Source organism: Felis catus, chromosome B1, assembly GCF_018350175.1.
Source record: "Felis catus isolate Fca126 chromosome B1, F.catus_Fca126_mat1.0, whole genome shotgun sequence".
NCBI classification, from domain to species: Eukaryota; Metazoa; Chordata; class Mammalia; order Carnivora; family Felidae; genus Felis; species Felis catus.
Genome location: NC_058371.1, coordinates 30,621,982 through 30,644,398, shown reverse-complemented (window position 1 = coordinate 30,644,398; position 22,417 = coordinate 30,621,982). Strand labels below are relative to the sequence as shown.

The 22,417-nt window shown below is 38.5% G+C and overlaps 1 long non-coding RNA gene across 5 annotated transcripts in view; it reads left to right on the top strand.

Moving 5' to 3' along the window:
- LOC102899518 overlaps positions 1-22,417 on the top strand; it is a 280,549-nt gene that overhangs the window by 185,864 nt on the left and 72,268 nt on the right. For 3 of the 5 annotated variants that reach the window (XR_002741653.2, XR_002741652.2, XR_006596440.1), the window contains one exon: positions 17,811-17,924. The exons of the other annotated variants lie outside the window; for them this stretch is intronic. This is a non-coding gene — a long non-coding RNA (uncharacterized LOC102899518). The remainder of the gene's footprint in view (positions 1-17,810; positions 17,925-22,417) is intronic. 5 annotated transcript variants of the gene reach the window in all.

Sequence of the window (22,417 nt, the reverse complement as noted above, 5' to 3'; positions counted from 1 at the left end):
CCTTCTCTCTCTGACCCTCCCCCGTTCATGCTCTGTCTCTTTCTGTCTCAAAAATAAATAAACATTAAAAAAAAAAGAAATGTTGTCTTAATGTGGGATCCCCATGAAAACAGAGCAGAGCCTCAAACCAGGACTTATGAGCAAGTAGTTTTTTTTTTTTTTTTTTTTTTGACAAGTGATTCCATGAAACAGAAACAAGAGATTTAGGAGAATAAGGGAAAGAAAGAAAGTTATGAGATGCTTTCTTGCTGTGGGCAACTGGAGCTCTCTTCCACTGGACCCTTATGGAGAGCCATGTGGAATGTGCCCCTAATTTTCCCTTGAGGGACAAAAGTAAGCATTTCTAATGTGCTGGCATCCCCTGTTGGCTAAATGCTGCCCCAGGCACGCTTCCTCCCAGATTGTGCCTGTGGGCTCATGGCTGGTGTCATGGAAGTGCCAGGGTGGGGAGCGAGAGCCATGCAGTGCAGACGAGGTAAGGTGCTATCACATTGCCCCTGTGCGCAGCTGGCTACAGCAGCAAGAGATGGAGTAAATGGTGGGCCAGCGGGATGTGAGGAGGGCCCTATGCAAAGGAGAATTTCTTTAAATGTTTTTTTTTAATTTTTTATTTTTGAGAGAGCACAAGCAGGGAAGGGGCAGAGAGAGAGGGAGACAGAGGAGCTGAATGAAGCAGGCTCTGTGCCGACAGCAGTGAGCCAAATGTGGGACTTGAACTCACGAACCGTGAGATCATGACTTGAGCTAAAGTAGGTCGCTCAACTGACTGAGCCACCCAGGTGTCCCATAAGGAGAATTGCCAATGGATGTCTCAAGTACAAGAGGGAGAAGACATTTCACTTTGCACCCTAGGGGCATGGGCTAGGACCTTTGATTAAAGTGACAGACACAGATTTTACCTCGATCAACTAGCCCTATCCAGATTGGCAATGGGAGATAGAAAAAGAGGGAGTTAATATACAGAAAAATCAGAGTAAATAGAATACACTGGGTATGATGTTAAAAAAAATCCAAATGCCACAGTTACTGAAATAAATGTGAACATCTAAATTTATCAGTTAAAAGACAGATTAGCATAATGGATTTTTTAAAATCCAGCTATGTGCTATTTATAAAAGTCATACTTACACATTAAGAATTTAAAAATGGAGGGGCGCCTGGATGGCTCAGTTGGTTGAGCGTCCAACTTCAGCTCAGGTCATGATCCTGTGGTTCACGAGTTTGAGCCCTGCATCGAGTTCTTTGCTGATAGCTCAGACCCTGGAGCCTGCTTTGGATTCTGTGTCTCCCTCTCTCTGCCCCTCCCCCGCTAACACACACACACACACACACACACACACTCTCTCTCTCTCTCTCTCTCTCTCCCCTCTCTCTCTCTTTCTCTCTCTCTCAAAACTAAACATTAAAAAAAAAATTTTAAAGAATTTAAAAATGGAACAAGTTATATCAGAAAAATAGTAAAACCTGCAAGGCAATATCAAAAGTTAGAATATTTATTTTTTAATGCTTGTTTATTTATTTCTTTTGAGAGAGAAAGCATGAGCTGGGGAGGGGCAGAGAGAGAGGGAGAGAGTGAATCCCAAGCAGTCTCTGTGCTGTCATTACAGAGCCCAGTGCAGGGCTCAGTCCCACGAACCATGAGATCATGACCTGAGCCAAAATCAGGAGTCAGACCCTTCGACTGAGCCAGCCACGTGCCCCAGAATATCTATTAATATGAGCCAAAACACACTCTTAAACAAATAATACTATTAATTCAGTAAGTATTTAGTTTGACTGTTTAGAACAGAAAAGTCTTAAATAACAGTAGCTTAAAGTTGATAAAAGTGGATAACTTTAATGCTCATAAAATGAAAAAAAGTGTCAGAAAATAGGCAGTCCTGGGCTGGGATAACAGATTTCAAATTTTACCAACACAAATCAGGTTGAGAGTTGGAATCTCCCCAGAAAGACATACACCCTATGGTCACTTCAGATGTGGGTGTAGAGGACAAGGAAGAACTTTCCAGAGAGGGAAGGCAGACACCAAAGAGAAAAAGACTGGCAAGAAGTAGAATCGGAATCTAATCAAGGAATTTTGTGTACCACAGAGAGTAGGATGCTTTCCCCAGCCCTGTCCGGCAACACTTGTCCAGCCATTGAGCAGTGATGGCTGTGCCTCTTCTGTTCTTCCATTTTCAGAATGGGAGTTTTTCTGGAGGTCACCCACCCTGTTCCTGATACTTTGCTGTATATTGGGCATATGCATATGAGACATATATTTATCCAGTTAGTTCATAAATCATGAAAACACAAAGTCACATTCAAATCTGAAGGAAAGGACTGTGCACAAACCAAGGATCTTGGGCCTTGACCTTAAAATAGTCAATGAATGGGACTTTGGGTTGCATCCTTTGGAGAGAGGGTGGTTTTCTTTCAAGTATGAAAAGAAGCCCCCCTCTTAGCCTTATTGTCCATTACCCATCTCAGAACTTATATATGCTAATTTTTGTCTGATATTTTTCTTTCTACAAAAACTTCCATTCCTCTGTGTGGGAGAGAGAGTGGACTGTTCCTCCAATGTCTATTGTCCCTTTGAACCATAGTAATATATATATATATATATATATATATATATATATATACACATATACATACACACACACTATATACACTATATATTATATATATATATTTAGTGTATATATGTAATATATATATTATAGTGTATATATATATAGTGTATATATATACACTATATATATATAGTAATATATATACAATATATATAGTAAAATACATATATATCCAACCAAAATAAATATTGTGTTTCCCAGCATCCCTTGTAGCTAAAGACATTTGGTTAGGTTCTTACCAGTTGGATACAAACAGAAGCTTGTGCCATTTCCAAGAAGTGCCCTCTTTCTTGATCGCCAGAATGTGGGTATAATTGTTAAAGTTCCAGCAGGCATCTGGGACCTTGAGGAGATCTTGGGGATGGGAGCTCAGTATGGTAGAGATACAAGATAAAAAGAGGCAGAGTTCTTGTCACTAAGGAATAAGCATATCAGCCCTGGATAACTGCCTATAATTTTTCCCCCAAGGGATAACATATTATTTATTTTTGTGTAACTTAATTTATATCTAGCATCAACATTCTTCTCAGCAGTGGAAAATTTAATTAATTCAATGAAAACTCAGTCAGAATAACACACATATTAGGCTGCTAGAAATTGTAACACAGCTCATTGAAGCTCTGTTTATTTTTTTCAGACTTTTTTCTATCATCTCAATAGTTTTTATTACCATGTCTTCTTACCCATTAATCTTTTCTTCTGCAGTGAAGTGTCTGCTATTAATTCTATCAACAGAACCTATTTTATCCTAGATGTTGTATTTTTCCTTTATAGAAGTTTTATTTAGGTCTTTTAAACATTTTTCCAGGTCTCTACTTAACCTATTCCAGGATTCCACTACTTTCTTGAAGATATAGAACTGCTTTAATGTTCTCAACTAATTCTATCATTTATGTAATAGAATCTGTTTCTATTGATATTCTTCCTCATTATGGGTCATTTTGTTCTGCTTTTTGTATGCCTCTAATTTTTGATTGGATGCCAGACATTGTGAATTTTACACTGTGCTGGATTATGTTTCTATAAATATTTTTTGAGCTTTATTTGAATGTCGTTATTTGAAAGTAGTTGATTCTTTGAGGCTTGCTTTTAATGTTTGGAAGGTGGAACCAGAGAAGCCTATAGTCTAGGGCTAACTTTGCTCCACCACTGAGATATTACCCTTCTGAGTGTTTTACTTAATGCTTCATGCATTCACCGCTATTCCTTTTTTTTTTTTTCTAGTGAGAACACAAACTATTCCTGGTCCTGAGTAAGTTCCAGAGATTTTTCCCTCTTCTCCTTTCAGGTGTTTCTTTCTTCCCCTTTGGTAGTTTCCTTACACACATGCACTGGGCAATGTTCAGCAGAAGATCTGAGGGAGGTCATCTGCACATCTCCAGAACTTGGCTTCTGTGCACCTCTCTGTGATACTTGGTTCTGTGACTACTCACTGGGTTAGCCCTCTGGATCCCTAACTGTCTTAACCCCGCCAGACTGGCTCCACCTGGGTTCTCCTCCTGCACCACAGCCTGGAAACTCTATCCAGGCAGTAAACTGAGGTATCTTCTTCATTTCCCTTCTTTCATGGATTATTGTCCTGTGTTGCCTGATGCCAGTGTCTGAAAACTGTTGTTTCAAATATGTGTCCAAATTTTTAGTTGTTTCAGATAGGACGATAAACCTAGTTCCTTTCACTTCAGTTAGCCAGAAGCAGAAGATTTTATGTTCTTTCTAAATAGAGCACAATAGGCGTAATTCGAATAGTATAGTTAACCAGTGTAATCCTAACTAAATATGCCCACTAGATTTTAACTATATGTTTATGATTCTAAATAACCATCCAGGAATCAATGCATTCGACGCATTGTAGTTTTCCTGGGTAGAAGAAAATAGCCCATTGTACATTTTTTGTGATGCTATAAGGTTATGTTATATTCAGCCACTGAGGAAACAGATTTTATTTGAGGACTCGTTAACAAAGGATCAGCTTCTCTCCCAGAGCTGTAACTGGGCTCATCAGTAGTTAATAGGTTTAATTACTGAGTTGGTTCTTAGATGTTGACATTAACTCTCAAAGTCTAGCTACACTCATACACACACACACACACACACACAGTTAAAAACAGAATTATTTCTCCAACTGGATGGAGAACTTTCTGAGCATATAAATAGGGAAAGCATACATATCATCCAGACTTTTGGTCCTACTCTTTGGTTCTAAGTTCCATCTTGATTCTCCCGCAGACCCTACTCAGGATGCTGCTTTTTATGTCTTTTTTTTACATGTCCTATTTTCACATTATTTTTACTCAGTATAGTTCAGACTTCAAAGATGATATAATAAAAGGAGCACTGAAATCAGATCTGAAAAAGTTTGTTTTGTATTTTACTGACAATGTGGTCACTGCACATTACCTTATCATCTAGTTTTGTTCATTATTCATCACGTAGTCTTTGTTTATTTCATCTATAAAATGGAATATTACCTACATCACAGAGTTGTTGAAAGAACTAAACAAGATAATTTAATGCATGTAAAAGCATGCACTGAAGTGTTTTACAGAATATGTGTGTTAAATAAATGTTGATGAGCTTCCATCTTTTCTACTGAATATTCTTTTTACTATTTCACCTTCTGTGTTTTTAAAGAGAACCGTCCAAAGAAAATAGCCAAAATAAGGATACAAATAAGAATCATCTTAGTATTTGAAGGGACTACAAAGTAAGCACTATAAATAACATCCGTATGTTATTTATAAGGATGCTCTAAATGCATTTTAAACACTATCCGCCTTTGATGGTGCAATATCACTCAAATGCAAATATCAGATAAAATAATCCATAGAAAATGCCAACTCAGGAAGCAGGAACTGCAGCTTCTGAAATAAGCATGCCAATGTCCAAGAAGTCACTTCAGAAATACTTTTGGCTTTATGATATTTCTATCCAGGCTTGCATCTAATGCAGGAAGTAATGAAAGGTCATTTGAGTTGTCTGTCAAAGCAGCCAAGAACTTTTATTGCTCTTCTCAGAGTAGAGCCAAGGACTTAATCCTCATCCATAAAATGAACACATTTGATTATATAACTTCCAGCTGTAAAAATTGCACGATTAACTAATTATTCATTATAGAGGTCTAGCCCTTTAAATTGATCTCAGATGAATCAATTTATGTCAATTCAAGCCTGATGAAACCAAGCCATAAAGAACAAAGTTTGTCTTGCATTTTATCTTAGCTTTATAAATAGTGCACTACAAAATTATTAATAATAATAATAACAATAATAATAGTTGATGAGGATATTTTATCCTAAAGGTAATTTTGAGGTTTATGGAGTATTCAATAGTTTCCCCTATATAAACTGTGTTTATGAGATGCAGATAGCAGGAAGAAGTAAAAAAAAAAATAAGAGAGACTCTCAGAATCTTCTTCCACCATTACTTAGCACCATCTTCTTTCTGCTGGCAATGACAAATATAATACTTTTTTTTTCCCTCTCATGATAGTCGTTTTTCGTCAAATAAGAACAAATCCCTTATCTTTGGGCTGAATTTTTCCAGCACTGAGCATTTCCATCCAGTATGTTCCACTAAGAGAAGGAGGAAGGAAGAACAGATAGAGAATCTCTCTTCCAACATCCTAACACCACTTTTGGCATTTCCTCAGTGGCATATGTGATGTGGCTTTGTCCAGAATGCCTCCAATAAAAAACTACTCTCAACCTTGGATGTCTGAAAGAAGTAGGAGGAAAACATTAGAGAAAGTGTTTCTCCAGCTGCCATTACTTTTCTTTTTTCTTTGTTCTCTTTTCTTTTCTGTTTTCCTTTCCTTTCCTTTCCTTCCCCTTCCTTTCCCTTCTCTCTTCTCCTCTTCTCTTCTCTTTTCTCCTTTCCCCATTACCTTTCTAGAACAAATTAGCAGTGTTGCATTTCTTCTGATTCACTGGTGCTATTTTTTTTTATAGCACTCGAGGCAAGTTTTAGCACCTGCTATCACTGAAGCCATGCTATACTGAATAGCCACCAGCATAATTATGACTTCTTAGAAGGCAAATGGACACATGAGCCTGACTGAAAATCTGTACTATCCGTTTCTACGGGTAAAGGCTCTCGTAGTTTTATCTAAATGTACGAAGACCACCCCATGGCACTCAATCTAATTATGGGCACAGAAGGCGATGCAAATTGTATCTATATCACCATGACTGTTTCCTTGTTAACCAACACACTTTTCAATGACACCGAAAGGATCCTGTTGAAAGAAAATTGGATAAGAGAAGTCGGAATGTTTCTCAAATATTTTAAGTGTGTAATTGAATGTGACCACATTAACATTAGAGTCAATCTTTGTATTTAAAACTACTACTTTGTGGAAAATTTTATGACAACAAATTTGCTTGTTGTGATTCACAGTCAGTCAGTCAATCAATAGCTTTCATTTTATCTTGAAACAAAGGATGATTGCACAGAACTGGGCAATACTCTAGGGAAGGCTTTTCAGTTCAAACATGTTTCTGCTAGGGACTAAAATGTATGATCACATGAAAGAATGTTAAATGTTCATTTAACAAATATTTATCAAGTAACTGCTATGTGTCAAAACTGTTATTGATTACACTCCAGTGGGGGAAAAAACAGACAAAATCTCTGCCCTTATAATGCTCCCTTGTAGGGTCTAGTGGGAGAGACAGATATTAGATATTTACAAACCCAAACAAAAGGACAATTATTAAAAAACAGGCTGCTATGAAAAAGAACAAGGTTAGTTCTCTATTTGGAGTTGCTTTGGGGAGAGAAGTCATACAAATTCTTCCTGAGAAAGAAACATTTAAATCAAAACTTCAAGGAGGAATAGGAATTAATCAAGAGGAATGTTCAAGGGAAGACATCCAGGCAGAAGAAACGTCAACACCACCAGTAGTGCTCAGAGATTCAAGTTTCACCAACAGAATCAACAACCATCAGGTGTGATAATTGTTGTATTGTGTTTCTAAAAATTGGAAATTTCCCGGATGACATCAGGGAATTGGATCATCCTTGTGTATGGAATCCACAATGAAACACTCCAGTGATTCTCTTGACTGGATAAATTTTGACATTTATAATAGCTAAAAATAAACTCTAGCAAGACTTGTCCATCTAATTTCACAGAAATTAAAGCAGCAGCTTCTATTTAAGATTATATTGTCAGACATAGAAGTCTTGCCAATAGAATTAGAAAACCTAAGGAAATACCCAATTAATATCTTAGATATTTCAGATGTATAAAAGGGCATGCAGACTGATATGTTCTTTAAAAGAGGACTACATTGCCATTCAAAATCAACTTTAAAAATGCTCAAGAAGTCTTATAAAGAATGCAGTTACAGTCCAAATTCTGTGGAGTTACATCTCAAATTTCTGCAAAAGACACAGAGATGTCTAAGCTGTATTATATATAACAATAGAACTATCTATCCCTCAATTAAGTTGAAGAATTTGTAGACTTATCTTTATTAACTTCATTACATTATTTTCTTTTATTATTAAAAACAATTTTTTAAGTTTATATTTGAGAGAGAGAGAGAGTGTGTGTGTGTGAGTGGGAGAGGGGCAAAGAGAGACGGAGACAGAATCCAAAGCAGGCTCCAGACTCCGAGCTGTCAGTATGGAGCCCGACGGGGGACTCAAACACATGAGCTGTGAGATCATGACCTGAGCTGAAGTCAGACACTTAACTGACTGAGCCACCCAGGTGCCCCACTTCATTACATTTTTTTAAAAAAAAATTTACCTTTTTAAAAAAATTTAAAAAATATTTATTAGTTTTTGCAAGAGAGAGATGGAGAGCAAGTGTGGGGGGGGTGCAGAGAGAGAGAGGGAGACAGAGAATCCCAAGCTGTCAGCCAGATGTGGGCCTCAAACTCACGAAATGTGAGATCATGACCTAAGCTGAAATCAGGAGTCAGACACTTAACTGACTGAGCCACCCAGGTGCTCCTAGAAAAACATTTTCCAAAGGATGTTCCATAGAACACTAGATTCAAACTATATTAATAGATGTTACTTTAAAATGCGTAAAGTACTAAGTTCAAGTAAAAAGCGTTACTGCAAACACTTTTCAGATCTCCTAATATACTAATGTTCACTGAAAATATTAAAAAGGGGATTCAGTATGTAGTATTTCTCAGACACATTTATCTAAGGAATGCTTTCCTATGAATTATCAATGGAAATAGGCATCCTGTGGTACGGTCTTTGGAAATGCCATACTAATGGAAAAGTACAAGTTGAATTAGTGGAACAAACATAGAGATTATTTTACATGGAGCTTTACAAAATATTAGTAAACAAAAACTTTCAAGTTTCATTATTCAAATGTAATATTTAAGGGAAAAAAGAATTGATACCATTAAAAACTAATAATGATTATTAATAATATCCTTGCCCCAGCCAAGCTCATGCAGACTTAAATGAGGACGTATGAGGCCATTACAACATGTCATGATGATCTGTGCTGCACCTACCTTTGATTTATAACAAAATTCACCCTTTGTTAGAAGCTATTACACTAGGCCAATTTATTTTCGGCCATTGTAGTTACATGTCACAAGGTGTAAAAGGGCACATTGGCAGTGATAGTACAACCATATTTATCAGTCTCGAGTGTGTTTTTTCCAATGTTAGTAGACAAGAACATGTCATGTCTGAAGTTTAATATCTACTCTAGAACTATCCGCCATTTGTGAACTATGCCTTCTGAAATCTCCCGAAATTAAGGAAGAAAGCAGTTCCATTTCTAGTTAGAATGTAAAGTTTCTGATGGACCATTTCTCCCATGAAAACAACTAGACAAAACTGGATAATTTGGAGGGCTTCACATGCAGACTAGGCAAAAATACTAAATCCAGAGAGGAAAAAGCTCTTTCTAGGTGAGCAGAAATTGGTAGCTATTCACCAGTGTTCTCTTTCCCACAGGGACAAATTGAAGCAACCATATCTGGGTATGAACAGAAAATTTCGCTTGCCAAAGTAGATAGATTCTTGGAGATAGAAGAGAAACCAGCACAGCTTTTAACAGCTGTGAAAAATGGAAATGACAGATCGAAATCTAGAGAAGTCTCAAACACACAGCCAGTTTTTACCACATGCCTGTTTTCCCCTAGAGGATTTTTGTTGAGTATTGGGAATCAGAGAATGTGGGGGCCGAGCTAGAAAGACAGAGCAAAATCCTGTGCTCTCACAGTGTTTAGAAGTCAAAGTGTTGCTTGAGGGAAGGGTATGGAATAATTTCAAGACAGGTGCCATTCTCTTAAACCAAAAGTAAACTAAAATTAATGAAAACTTGCAGTCTGGTTCTGATTCAGCTAAAATTCTGATTGGCATAACTGATCAACTCCTGAAAAGAAAGAAAATGTATTTTTTTGAGGGAAAAGAACATCATCTTTAGGACTTAGAATTTTATTATATACATATTTTTTGGCATACAGTAACAACATTAAGAAAATGTGAAGCAGGAAAATATGACACGTGCTCAAAAGAATAATTAGCAAGTAGAAGCAGACCCACAAATGACCCAGATTTTAGAATTGGTAAACAAAATCTTAAAAATACTATTACAAATATGTTAAGACATTTAAGATCTCCAAAAAAGAACTAAATATACACTATAGAACTGAGAACATAATATCCAAAATTAAGAACACACTGGATGGGTATAATAATGGACTAGACTTAGCAGAAGCAAGGATCAGTAAACTGGAAGATAGGATAATAGAAAAATATAAATTGAAGTACACAATGAAAAAAGACTTTACAACAAGAGAACAAAGCATAAGAGACATATAGGATGCTATCAGAGAGCTTGTGTAGTAGGAATTCTATGTGTAGATATATGTGTATTAGGAATTCTAACAGAAAAGAGGGAAAGTTGTGCAGAAATAAAATTTGAAGAAATAAGTCACGGCTTTTCCAACACTGATTAAAAAATCAAATCACAGATTTATGAAGCTCACTGAATATCAAGTTAATACAGATAAAACCACACAGTATAGTCAAACAGCTGAGAAACAAAGACTAAAAGGAAAATATAAAAGCAGCCAGAAAATAAAGATACATTATCAGGGAAGCAGCAGTAAGATGTTTAGTTGACTTCTTAACCGAAACGGAGAAGCCAGAAGACAATGGGACAACAGAGGAGTGGAATAATTCTACATGGCAAAAATATTTTTCCAAATGAAGGGAAAATACAAGTATTGTCACAACAATTGAGAATAATTAGTAGTCACTTAGTATTTGCTGGAAAATGAGGGAATTAAATGAATTTTTATGGTTTCTTCGTGAAGACAAATTATGTATTTGGGATGGACTTCATGATTGGTAATTAGGACTATTACATTGCAAAAAATACATTTTTAAAGTTTGGAGATACTTTTACAATATAAATTTGATCACAGTCAAACCTTTCAAAAAAGGACAAGAATTGGAAAAGACATAGGAGAAAAATAGCCAACATTTGCAAAGTTATGTAGAATTGACGTCATACAATGTAAGAGGAGGTATAAATTGGTACTTTTTTGAAAGGTAATTAACTTGAATTTTGATATGCTTCAAGAAATATTTCCCCCTCATGGATATATCTTAAGAAAATAATTAAGAACGTTCACAAATGCTCACGTACAAACTGGCTTGGCACAGTGTTGTTTGGAAAAGAACACTGGGGGAAAAGCAAACATGTCTGCCTCCTTTTAAAAATTTTTGCCCAGTGACCTATTAAGAAACATGCACTTACCCTCTTATAGGAAAGAACAAAATCACTGCAAGATTGGGAAAGGTTTCTTTTTTTTTTTTTTTTTTTTTTTTTTTTACACTGGATATAGTGCCGTTATGAAAAATTAGGTTTCCATTAAAAGGAAGAGGAGGAAAAATGCTGTTGGGTAGCTGCATGCCGGTTTCTGTCCCATTGGTCAGAGGAAGTCGTTTTTGTGAGGATTTGAGTTGTGCTATGAAAATAGCACTTGGAGATCTTGAGTACCAAGATAAGGTTCTTGGATTTTATTCTCAAGGTCTAATTGAACCAGTGAAGGGTTTTATGCAAGGGGCTAATATGATGCATCTGTTACTTGGCGGAGATTAATTTGGTAGTGAGAGGAATAATTTGGAAGAGGAAGAGGGTGGAGATGGGAAAAGCAGCCCAGAATGTGGACATATAACCTGTCTTGGCATCAGGATATACTTCCTGAGTTCAAAGTGTGGCAGGAGAACATGGGAAAAGTGGACGGGGATGAGGAGGACTGATCAATTGGCCACAAAATACATATTTCATGGTAAGCTACTAGAATTCATTCTTTTCATTGCATAGTTTCAGTCTCCAGATGTATTCCTATGCAATTTAAACGCTTCTATAGTCTCAAAAACACAACTGTCATGTTCAGCAACAGTCAACACAATCGTGTGTCTACAGAACGACTAGATGTTCAGACCTTTAAAAAATATAGAAAATCAGGGGCGCCTGGGTGGCGCAGTCGGTTAAGCGTCCGACTTCAGCCAGGTCACGATCTCGCGGTCCGGGAGTTCGAGCCCCGCGTCGGGCTCTGGGCTGATGGCTCAGAGCCTGGAGCCTGTTTTGGATTCTGTGTCTCCCTCTCTCTCTGCCCCTCCCCCGTTCATGCTCTGTCTCTCTCTGTCCCAAAAATAAATAAATGTTGAAAAAAAAATTTTTTTAAATAAAAAATATAGAAAATCAAAACCTGTAGAAATACGCAAAAATAAAAAATGCCTTGATGCCTCTAATGTCTCAACTTCTCTACTTGGCATTCTAATTTTATTTTAGATTCTACTGCACACAAAAAAGTTAATAAACCACATATTTGTAACTTTGAGACCAAGTTTAATGTGATGTTTGGAGAAGTTACTAGATTGCTAGATAGCAGAAGTTTCACTGTGACTTTATTCAGTTGAGACTATCTGACACTGATTTGATTTGATTTCTTAAAAGAGCATGTTGAAATCCATGACAGTCATGTTATTTAGGGAGAATTTAATACCACAAAGAACTAAGAAAATCTGGGTCTGTGGAAATTCTTCACTTGACCTCTACTAACCTACCACCCACCCCAAAGTAATACTCCACTAATTTTTTTTCTCTTAAATTGTGACAGCGGATAATGTAGTCTATGGTTCGAACACAGCTATAGAACACAAAAATCAGTCAGGCACTAAGATTATTGCAGTTTTTAGCCTATTTGCTAACATTTTCCTTCTGTTGCCTGTTGGTTTTTTCTTCTTTCACTAGCCCTCACTCGATTTTGAGAGAGCCTGCATTTTACCCTTTTCTTTCAAGCTTACGAGCAAGGGGAGGATCCGTTTTGAAGTTCCAGAGAAGAGTACCCTACCCAATGGACGTGACAATGTATTTGCTGAAAATACAAGGCATGCTTAAAAATGATTAATACCTATTTTTATCAGGCTTCCTGAACTCCTAACTTCACACCTTTAATACCAACTAGTGAGCCAGTAAAAGTGATGTGAAAGGATGAGAAAATAGATAATTTCCTTAGAGAGAATAATCCTTTTGCTAATAATTGAATTCTCTCTACCATACATGTCTTTCTTAGCGTGTCCAGAATTAATGTCGCTTCGTGACATTTTAACTACGTGATAATCTCCACATCATGAGAATCTCCTTAGACTTTAAATCAACCCTTAACAATTAACAAGGCTTTACTGAGTACTTACCATGTGCCTCCCACTGTGCCGATCACTGTTAGGACACAACGATGTATAAGACATTTCCCTTCAATTAGAGGAGAGTATGGCCTACTTAGGGAGACTGATAAGATGACTGTTGAAAAATAATTAGAGGACATTTTCAGATGATTTATATGTGTTAAAGAAGAATAATGGCAATCACTACCACTCACTGGGTGCTTGCTGTATGCCAGGCTCCCACTTAGTCTCTTTAACATATTTTCTGGGCCTCTAGTTTCAAGGGCTGTAGGAGCTCAGGGAGGGAGAGGGGAGTATCGACAAGAATGGTCTGAAAAGAAGGTGAGGGAGGCTGAGCTGACTTAAGAGAAAGGCTTAGGGGTGCCTGGGTGGCTCAGTTGGTTGAGCGTCCGACTTCAGCTCAGGTCATGATCTCGCAGTTCGTGAGTTCGAGGGCTGCATTAGACTCTGTGCTGACAGCTCAGAGCCTGGAGCCTGCTTCGGATTCTGTGTCTCCCTCTCCCTCCCCCTTCCCTGCTCATGCTCTGTCTCTTAAAAAGTTAAGAGAAAGGCTTGGATCTAGAAAGGCACAGAAGATGCGGAAGGCAGTCTTGACAGGGAGGGCATCACCGTCACAGTATGGTTCCTGGGATTGTGCAGGGAGTTTCTTGCAGAGCCTGGGGCTTCAGAGTGGTAAGCAGTAGGGATTGCAGACTACCCCCAAATGTTCAGTCCTCTCTATCCATGCCCTTTGCCATGTGATTTGTAGTTTATCTCATCAAGAGACAGACTCTACTTACTATACCTTGAATAGAGGTTTACCTTGTGACTTGCTCTGTGACTTGCTCGCTCTCTCTGGGATCCCTGCCTGTTGCTATGGGAACGAGTCTGTGCTAGCCCTATGGATCATGAGAGACTGTGTGGAGCAGAGCTGAATCAGCCAAGCCTCAGTCATCCTGCACCAGCCAGCCCCACGCTGGCTGCAGGTTCAGGAGCGAGCGCAACCATAATGGCAATGATAGCTATCAGTTATGAATAAAAAGCAATCGAACAGTGAGTAAGACCTGTTTACCAAGGGGTTAGTTACAAAGGAAAAAAAATCCCCTTTGACGTATGTTTTCTACTGGCCTGCAGAGCACCAAACTCCCATTTATTTTTTCTTGCGTCACTGCTTTGTTCTTTCCTTCTCAGTTTCCCTTGCTGGTTCTTCCTCCTAATGATGGAGTGGCCAGAGTTAGTCCTCAGGCCTTCCCTCCAGTAGCTTATTAATTTCCCCAAGCCACTTGGTTTTCAGTTCCAGGTATGTGCTGCGAACTCCAAATGCTATGTCTTTAGCTGAGATCTCTCTCCCAAAGCCCTATCCACTGCCTACTCATCACTTCCACTCAGAAGTCTAGGGAGCATCCTGGAGTCAGGATATCCAAAGCTGAGTTCCTGACCTCCCCTCCCATCCCTAGTCCGCCACAACCCTTTCCCATATCAGTTTGTCAAGAACGTGCTTCTTCGACCCTTGTCCCTCTACAGTCTGTTCTCAATTCAGCAGACCGACTGTTTTTCTTTATTTTTTAAAATCATTTTTAAATTTATTTATTAATTTGGGGGGGGCAGAGAGAGGAGGAGAGAGAGAGAATCCCAAGCAGGCTCCCCACTGTCAGCATAGATCCCAACATAGGGCTTGAACCCACAAACTGTGAGATCATGACCTGAGCCAAGATCAAGAGTCAGATGCTTAACCAACTGAGCCACCCAGCTGCCCTCAGACTGGTTGTTTTAGGAAATGATCATGTCATTTTTTTTTTTGTTGTTGTTCAAAACCCTGCAATGGCTTCCCGTTTTACTCAGAGTGAAATCGACATGCTTGCTCAGATGATCTGGCCTCTGTGACCACCCTGCCCTGTTTCTCCACTCCAGCTGTCTGTCCTCCTTTTCTTTTTTCCTTTAATGTCTATTTTTTATTTTGTAGAGAGACAGACAGAGTGCAAATGGGGGGGGGGCAGAGAGAGAGGGAGACATAGAATCTGAAGCAGGCTGTAGGCTCTGAGCTGTCAGCTCAGAGCCTGATGCAGGGCTCGAACTCACAAACCGAGAGATCATGACCTGAGTGGAAGTGGGATGCTTAACCGACTGAGCCACCCAGGTACCCCTGTCCTCCTTTTCACTCATACTTGCTAAAGCTGTCCCTTCCACTCAGAATTTTCTTCCTGAAGCACAGGCTTCTACTCTAGGACTGTAAAAACTGTCTCTTCACTTGACGACACTTTCCATATATTTCTACATGATTAACATCCTCCCCGCCGCCCCGTCCCCTGCATTCCAGTCTTTACTCAGATGAGGCACAGTAAGATGTAGCTAGAATGACAACTCTGTAAATACAGGGACAGTTTTGGTCACGGAGGTTTTCCTAGTTCCAGTGCTTGTCCAACTGGCCTTCAACAAATATCAGTTAAATAGATGAATGCATGAAGATGTGATAAATATCCATGTTTGGGAAAAAAGGGGGAAAATCCAATCACCAAAGATATATTAGGGCTCAAATCCTGTCTCTTCTACTTGGTGGCATGATATTTTGGATAAGTTGTTTAACGCCTCCGTGGTTCAGTTTTTCCTCTATAAAATGGGGATAAATGACTACCTACATCACAGGGCTGTTATGAGGGTTCAAAGAGTGAATTTATATAAAATAATTATATTTTATATAAATATTTATATTTATATAAATATTTTATACTCTAATTATATAAAATAATTAGAGTAATGCCCAGCACATTATAAATATTAAGCAAGCAGTGCATTTTATTATTATCAGTACTGATCTCCTGGATTTGGTGTAAGGATTGGATGAAATACTCTGTGTAAAGTTCTTAATAGCTTAATAGCTATTAATTGAGCTTAATAGCTCAATTGCTATTAGTTCAATCGATGATATAATTTCTGTGTTTTCAGGACAATTGTTTCTCCTCCCCAGAAAGTTGTTGAAAATAGCATTCCACTTTTAGGGTACAGTGTGTTTTTAAAATAGCCTTTCCTTTGCGGAAATCCTCAATATTCCCCACCTCCATACTATTTATTGATGTAGATAAGGTCTCCTTCCCAGGAACTTTTCTGGTTAATGGGTGTTGGCCACTTTTCTTCTTGTACCATCCCATGAATATCAGATTTCTAACTAGCCACCATTTATTTCTCTCCTGATGGGGTTGTGAGTGTTTAACTGTAGAAGTTAACACCAACCAGTAAAGATCTCATGCTTAATAAGTCTTTTCAAAAGAGATTGGTAGAGGGGTGCCTGGGTGGCTCAGTTGGTTAAGCATCCATCTTCTGCTCAGGTCATGATCTTGTGGTCTGTGATTTCGAGCCTCACGTGGTGCTCTGTGCTGAAAGCTCAGAGCCTGGAGCCTGCTTTGGTTTCTTTGTGTGTGTCTCTCTCTGCCCCTCCTCTGCTCATGCTCTGTCTCTCTCTCAAAAATAAAACATTGTAAAAAAAAATTTTAAGAAGAGATTGGTAGTATTTTTTTAAAATTATGGACTACTAGGCTTTTGAACCCTGGAAATTAGCTTAAATTGATAAAGGCATAATAATTGGCATTTTCTTAATGACTTTTACTTATACTGTTTAGTAAGCACAGTGGTTTACAACATATATTTGCTATCAGATTTTCTCCTGAGAGAGAAGGAAGGACCTTATTATGCTGCTAACATTCATTATTTCAGACATTATGCTGAGAGAGAGCAGAGAAGGCATTTGGGGGGAATTGCTTTTCTATAGGTCATTGGATCATCTAATTATTGTTCTTTGTTTCATTGATCAGTATGGACTCTATCTTTGCAGATATGAATAATTACTAAATTCAGTGAAAATAAGATTAAAAGCCTCACCAAGAACTAGAAGGATGATAATAGAAGATCTCATTTGGCTGGTCCTGGGAAGTTTCCCACTAACTGACTTGTCGGCTCTTTCACCCATGCCCCTCCCCAAATCTCCTGTATATTCTTTCTTCCCAGAAGAGCTGAGTCTATGATATTTCAATTCCAGAAAATGATTTGTTATGCTAGCCTGATATTTACTACCAATGCTTGATATTTAAGACACTCATTTCCCCAGTCCCCTCATCAGAGTGGACAGTGCTGATAACCCTTCTAGAGGGTCCATGTCACCATGCACTGAACTGAGTTCACCAAAAGGATCCCAATTTTTAAGTCAAAGTGAATGCTAGAAATCCATTATGTGGCTACAAGTACTTGTTTGTTGAGAGTGTCATTATGTGAACACACTAGAATTCACAGAATTTTGCTGCTGAAGGGACTTTGAGCATTCCCCTTTCTGTTATCTCTCACACCTTTGCTAATGTCTATATTGAAATTACCACTTCAACCAGATAGGAATGTGTGTTTTGGGGGTGGGGTGGGGTATGGAATATCCCAAGAAAAAAAAGGCTAACCTCTTCACATATATGACAATGGATTTGGAGATTCTTGAATCTCCCAAAGGTTAGTATATAAATGTAGACTTTAACCTTCTTCTTTTTCCAGGAGTAAAAATCCAATTCTGTTAAAAACGGGTACATAATCCACTGTGTGGTGAAAAGAGCCCTGAGCTAATCAGAAGACACGGGTTAATGGTTCTGGTTTTTTTCATTTAACCAGGTATGTAACCCAAGGCAAGTCACTATATGTCCCCAGGATTCAGGGTAGGATAACATCAATTAGGATCGTTGAGACTCCTCAATTTAAAACTTTTAACACTATAATTTTTCTATAGTGCTTGGACTTTTTGGTTCATGAACTTCTTCCAATGACCACTGTAGGCAACCTACTTACCTCTGCAAGAAAAGATTTTGGGAAAATTCTTGCTAGACAGATAATCAATACTGAAATAGAAGTTTAATATGTGGATATCAGGCTGTTGAACTTAAGTTTAGATTAGCCAGCATTATACTCATTCAAATGAAATACTCAGATTTTTTTTATGCATTCAGCTTTTAGTAGAAAGATGAGGGGCGCCTGGGTGGCGCAGTCGGTTAAGCATCCGACTTCAGCCAGGTCACGATCTCGCGGTCCGTGAGTTCGAGCCCCGCGTCGGGCTCTGGGCTGATGGCTCGGAGCCTGGAGCCTGTTTCCGATTCTGTGTCTCCCTCTCTCTCTGCCCCTCCCCCGTTCATGCTCTGTCTCTCTCTTTCCCAAAAATAAATAAACATTGAAAAAAAAAATTAAAAAAAAAAAAAAAAAAAGAAAGATGAAATATGCCAAGACAATTCAGATCAATGTGCCTTTCCTGAAATAACCATGGTTTGGAGTCCGTGCACATCACGCTGGAGATAGTCTGCCTTCTACTGCCTCTTTCTCTCATCCTTTCTGTACAATGATCATAAATGTACAGACTCATGACCTCACATTACTGCAAGAGGCTCATACACCAAAAAAGTAAATTAAATAAAGTATGCGGAAAATACTCCATTTATTAAGAAAGGAAAGTCATTCAATATCTTAACAAACACATTCAAAGGAATGTTTTTAAGGGGAAAAAGGGTTATTTGGCAAAGCAATAAACCCATAAATATTTACTGCACATGAATTTTTTCTAGGTATGTCAAGGCATTTAGAAGTTGGAAATATGGCCTTATTCTCAAAATACTTTTTAGAATTTTTTTCATGTTTATTTATTTTTTAGAAAGAGACAGAGAGACAGAGTGCAAGAGGGGTAGTAGCAAAGGGAGAGGGAGACACAGAAACTGAAGCAGGTTCCAGGCTCCAAGCTACTAGCACAGAGCTTGATGCGGGGCTCAAACCCATGAACCGTGGGATCATGGCCTGAGCTAAAGTCAGACGCTTAACCGACTGAGCTACCCAGGTGCCACCCCCCCCCCAAATGTTTTTTTAAAACAGTGTGAGAGTAGGAAACAAAACTAATTAATAGTAATTAGTAATTAGTAAAAATAGTCATGTTTATGGTTGCTGTGTTGAATTGATGACCATCATCTGTCCTAAATTACTTCTAGGTTGCTTTTCTGTGCCACAGAGTGTACAAGGTTAGAAACTACATTTTTAAGACCCTTTTCAAACCAGAGTGCTGGATGCACATTAGATTCCCTCAATGAGAGGAATTACCTGAGATTTGGAAGGCAGAAGTTCGATAGCAGTCTTCAGACTGCTGCCACATTTCTTTTGGTTAGAAGCCAGTTGGCGGAGACGGGTTTTTCTGTAGCCACCTTGCAGTGTCCAGTCACTAATTTTGTGGGCATGGAAAGACAGCTAAGGAGGTGATAGCAGTGTCTGCCAAAGATCTGAATTCCAGCTCTGCAGATAGGTATTGTGCCTCGTAACTCCCCTGGGGGGCCTGTGTTGTGAATGTGTTAGCGATTTTTCCTCTGATGGGCCAGTGAGGAGTTGTCGTTAGAGGTGCTCCTAGATGCTTAGCCTAAAGCCCATGCTGCTCATCCTTGGAACAATTCTGTGAGCACCAAATCTGTGCTTCTAAACCCTTTTCTACTTAAAAGAGCTAGAGTGGCAAGATTATACGGTAGGGTTTGATGGACGAGGCTGAACCCTGAAGGGTAGGTTGGTGAACATCAGATAATTCTCTGAAAAGTTTGGGTAAGATTTAAGGGTAGATTCACACTTGCACATTAAATATGCAATAATGATTTGAATTTTGCATCAGCCTGAAGATTATAAGACCGTGGAAGATCCTGAGAGCCACTGCTTTTAGACTCTTTGTTTTACTAACTTTAATTTAAACAGATTCTTAATTTTCCAGGCTCCAATGCATGAAATGATCCCCCAAAGAGCAGTTTCTGTTGGTTTAGCCCCAGACCTTTACAATAAATTAAGAGTGATCAAAAATGTTTTCCAGATAGTTTATGGATAATGCTAAGCCAGCAAAATCCAGCAAATTAGCCTTAAGGATAAAAATTCTCCTGACCTCTTGCACCAAAGTATTATAAGGACTGTAGTTTGGTTTTGTGGCTTTAAGGCTGCAAATCACAAAAGGTCAAATTCGGAAGCTGTGCTGGGGGGATTCTAGGAATGCCGTTTACATTGACAGAAACCTCAGTCATGTTGGGAAACTCCACTGTGATACTTTCATCTTCTTCTCCTGGACTGCTGGAAAATTTCCTTGTTCCATGAGATTAACCACTCCAAAACAACCTGGTCTTTTACTGGCCTTCTTAGTGATGGAAAGCCTGTGTCCTTGGCCCCTTTTCCGTGAGGGATCAAGTGACAAGCATTCCTTCTTTCTATTCTTCCCAGTGGCCAGCCTCTCCTGGCCTGATCTCTCTGGCATGGTTTCCCACTTGATATGAAGCCACAAAGGACAGTATCTTCGTTATCTGCTTCTGAGAGCAGGGTTTATGGGGTAGCTCTGCCTCTAAACCTCAGGCCATTTACACAGCAGTGACCACAGAGCACATCAGATTAACTAAGATCAGGACAGGCCTAAAATGTCTCTCCATTTACTTGGGCCTTGACAGTGGGTTGAGGTACAGGAAGTAGTTTCCTCCAGGAATTGCCAAAGAATCAACAGATCTTCCCTGTTCAGTCTTTTTAGAAAACCCAACAAGTGTCCATCTTTTGTCATTTATAATAGAATCATTAAGTCTCAATTAATGGAACCATTAGGAGATGGAATGTTAAAGCAAAGGAGACAGAATGTAGTAGTGGCTAGCTAACCCTGTGAAATTGTTAATATGAGTCCTCACATTCCAGGCTGGTCACTCCAGGGGCTTCCAACCCTCAGTGGAAACGGAGTGTGATAAGTAGATGATGGAGAGTCCATTCTCTTTTTTCCTAAACTAACTTTAGGGTACCTTTTTACAAACCATGAAAGAATCACATTACTAGCATCAGAAGACACTCCAGAGGATGGTAGTTTGCAACCTAAACTAGATGTTTTTACTCTACTGATTGGAAGGGTCGTTGAATCCTACTGTGCCAAGGGGACTTCTTCCTGCCCTTCCAAATATTCTACTTTTTTCAACTTCTCACTCCTTCCTACCTGGTAGAATCAATGCATGACTGTGAGTAAATGGTCAGACCTTGAACCTTCTCTGAATGTTTACCACGTCTTTGTGGTAGAAAAAAGTGGTTGGTCTCGTGCACAGGTGGCTTTTAAGATTGGCAGAGAAAGGAACGAGAAGGCTCAATGCTTTGACATATGACCCTACCCATGGGTGTATTAGATCTTCTTAGAAAAAGTCATTCCTTTAACATATAACTTGTCTCCACATTAAATACAAGTTGACTCCCAGATAGCAAATGGTTTGTGTTGTTATCATTTCAACTCTGGCATGAATCCAAAATACAATTTTAGGTTTTTGTTCAGGCTTACAAGAGAGCATAAGGCACTAGATGCTTACAGATTGAGAGATTGAAGGACGGTAGGTATGCATATGCATGTTGGAGAGGCTGGGCTCCTTAAAACACAAAGAAACAAGAAACTTTCTAAGTTTGTGGAACTTAGATTGGGTCACTTAGCAATATTGTTAGTGTTTATTTGCTTTGTCTTGTTTTCTGATGACCTATAAAAGGAATCTCCAATTATTGAAGAATAACCCATTCTCTAATCTCTCCAGAAATTCGAGGCACATTCTTTTTGTTCCTCGTTGCTGGAGGAGAATGGAGGAGAACATTCTTTTTGTTCCTCCTTACTGGAGATCAACCTTCAGTGAATGAAATTTCTCCTATTTCCTAATGATGAGGAGAGTGAAAGTCTCAGTAGGAAGCGAAAAATGCAAGTTTAAAAAATGGAAGAGAGGAAAAAGAACGAAGGGCATCTTAAAGATGAATACATACAGTGAGGCCACATCGCTAAATAAAGAAAAAGGAAAGGATTTTGAGCTATATAGCCTTTCCTAAACTAAAAAATGTATGGCAACAAACTTGTTTTTTAAGAGTTAAATTATTTTAAAGATTTTTCCTACAATATTTGCTCTAGTAAACTTATTATAAATGACAAACAGTATGTGTTTGTTGCTTAGTCATTTACAAGTTTTTCCCTATTACTTCAAAGATTTTTATGTGAGAAGAAATTTAGATTTCTAAAGCTAATTGGATTTGGCAGAGAGAAGGTTATCATATTGGAAATATTAAAGGTAATGCTAATTTTCATGTGGAGTATGGGGATTTACCGAGGTGAAATG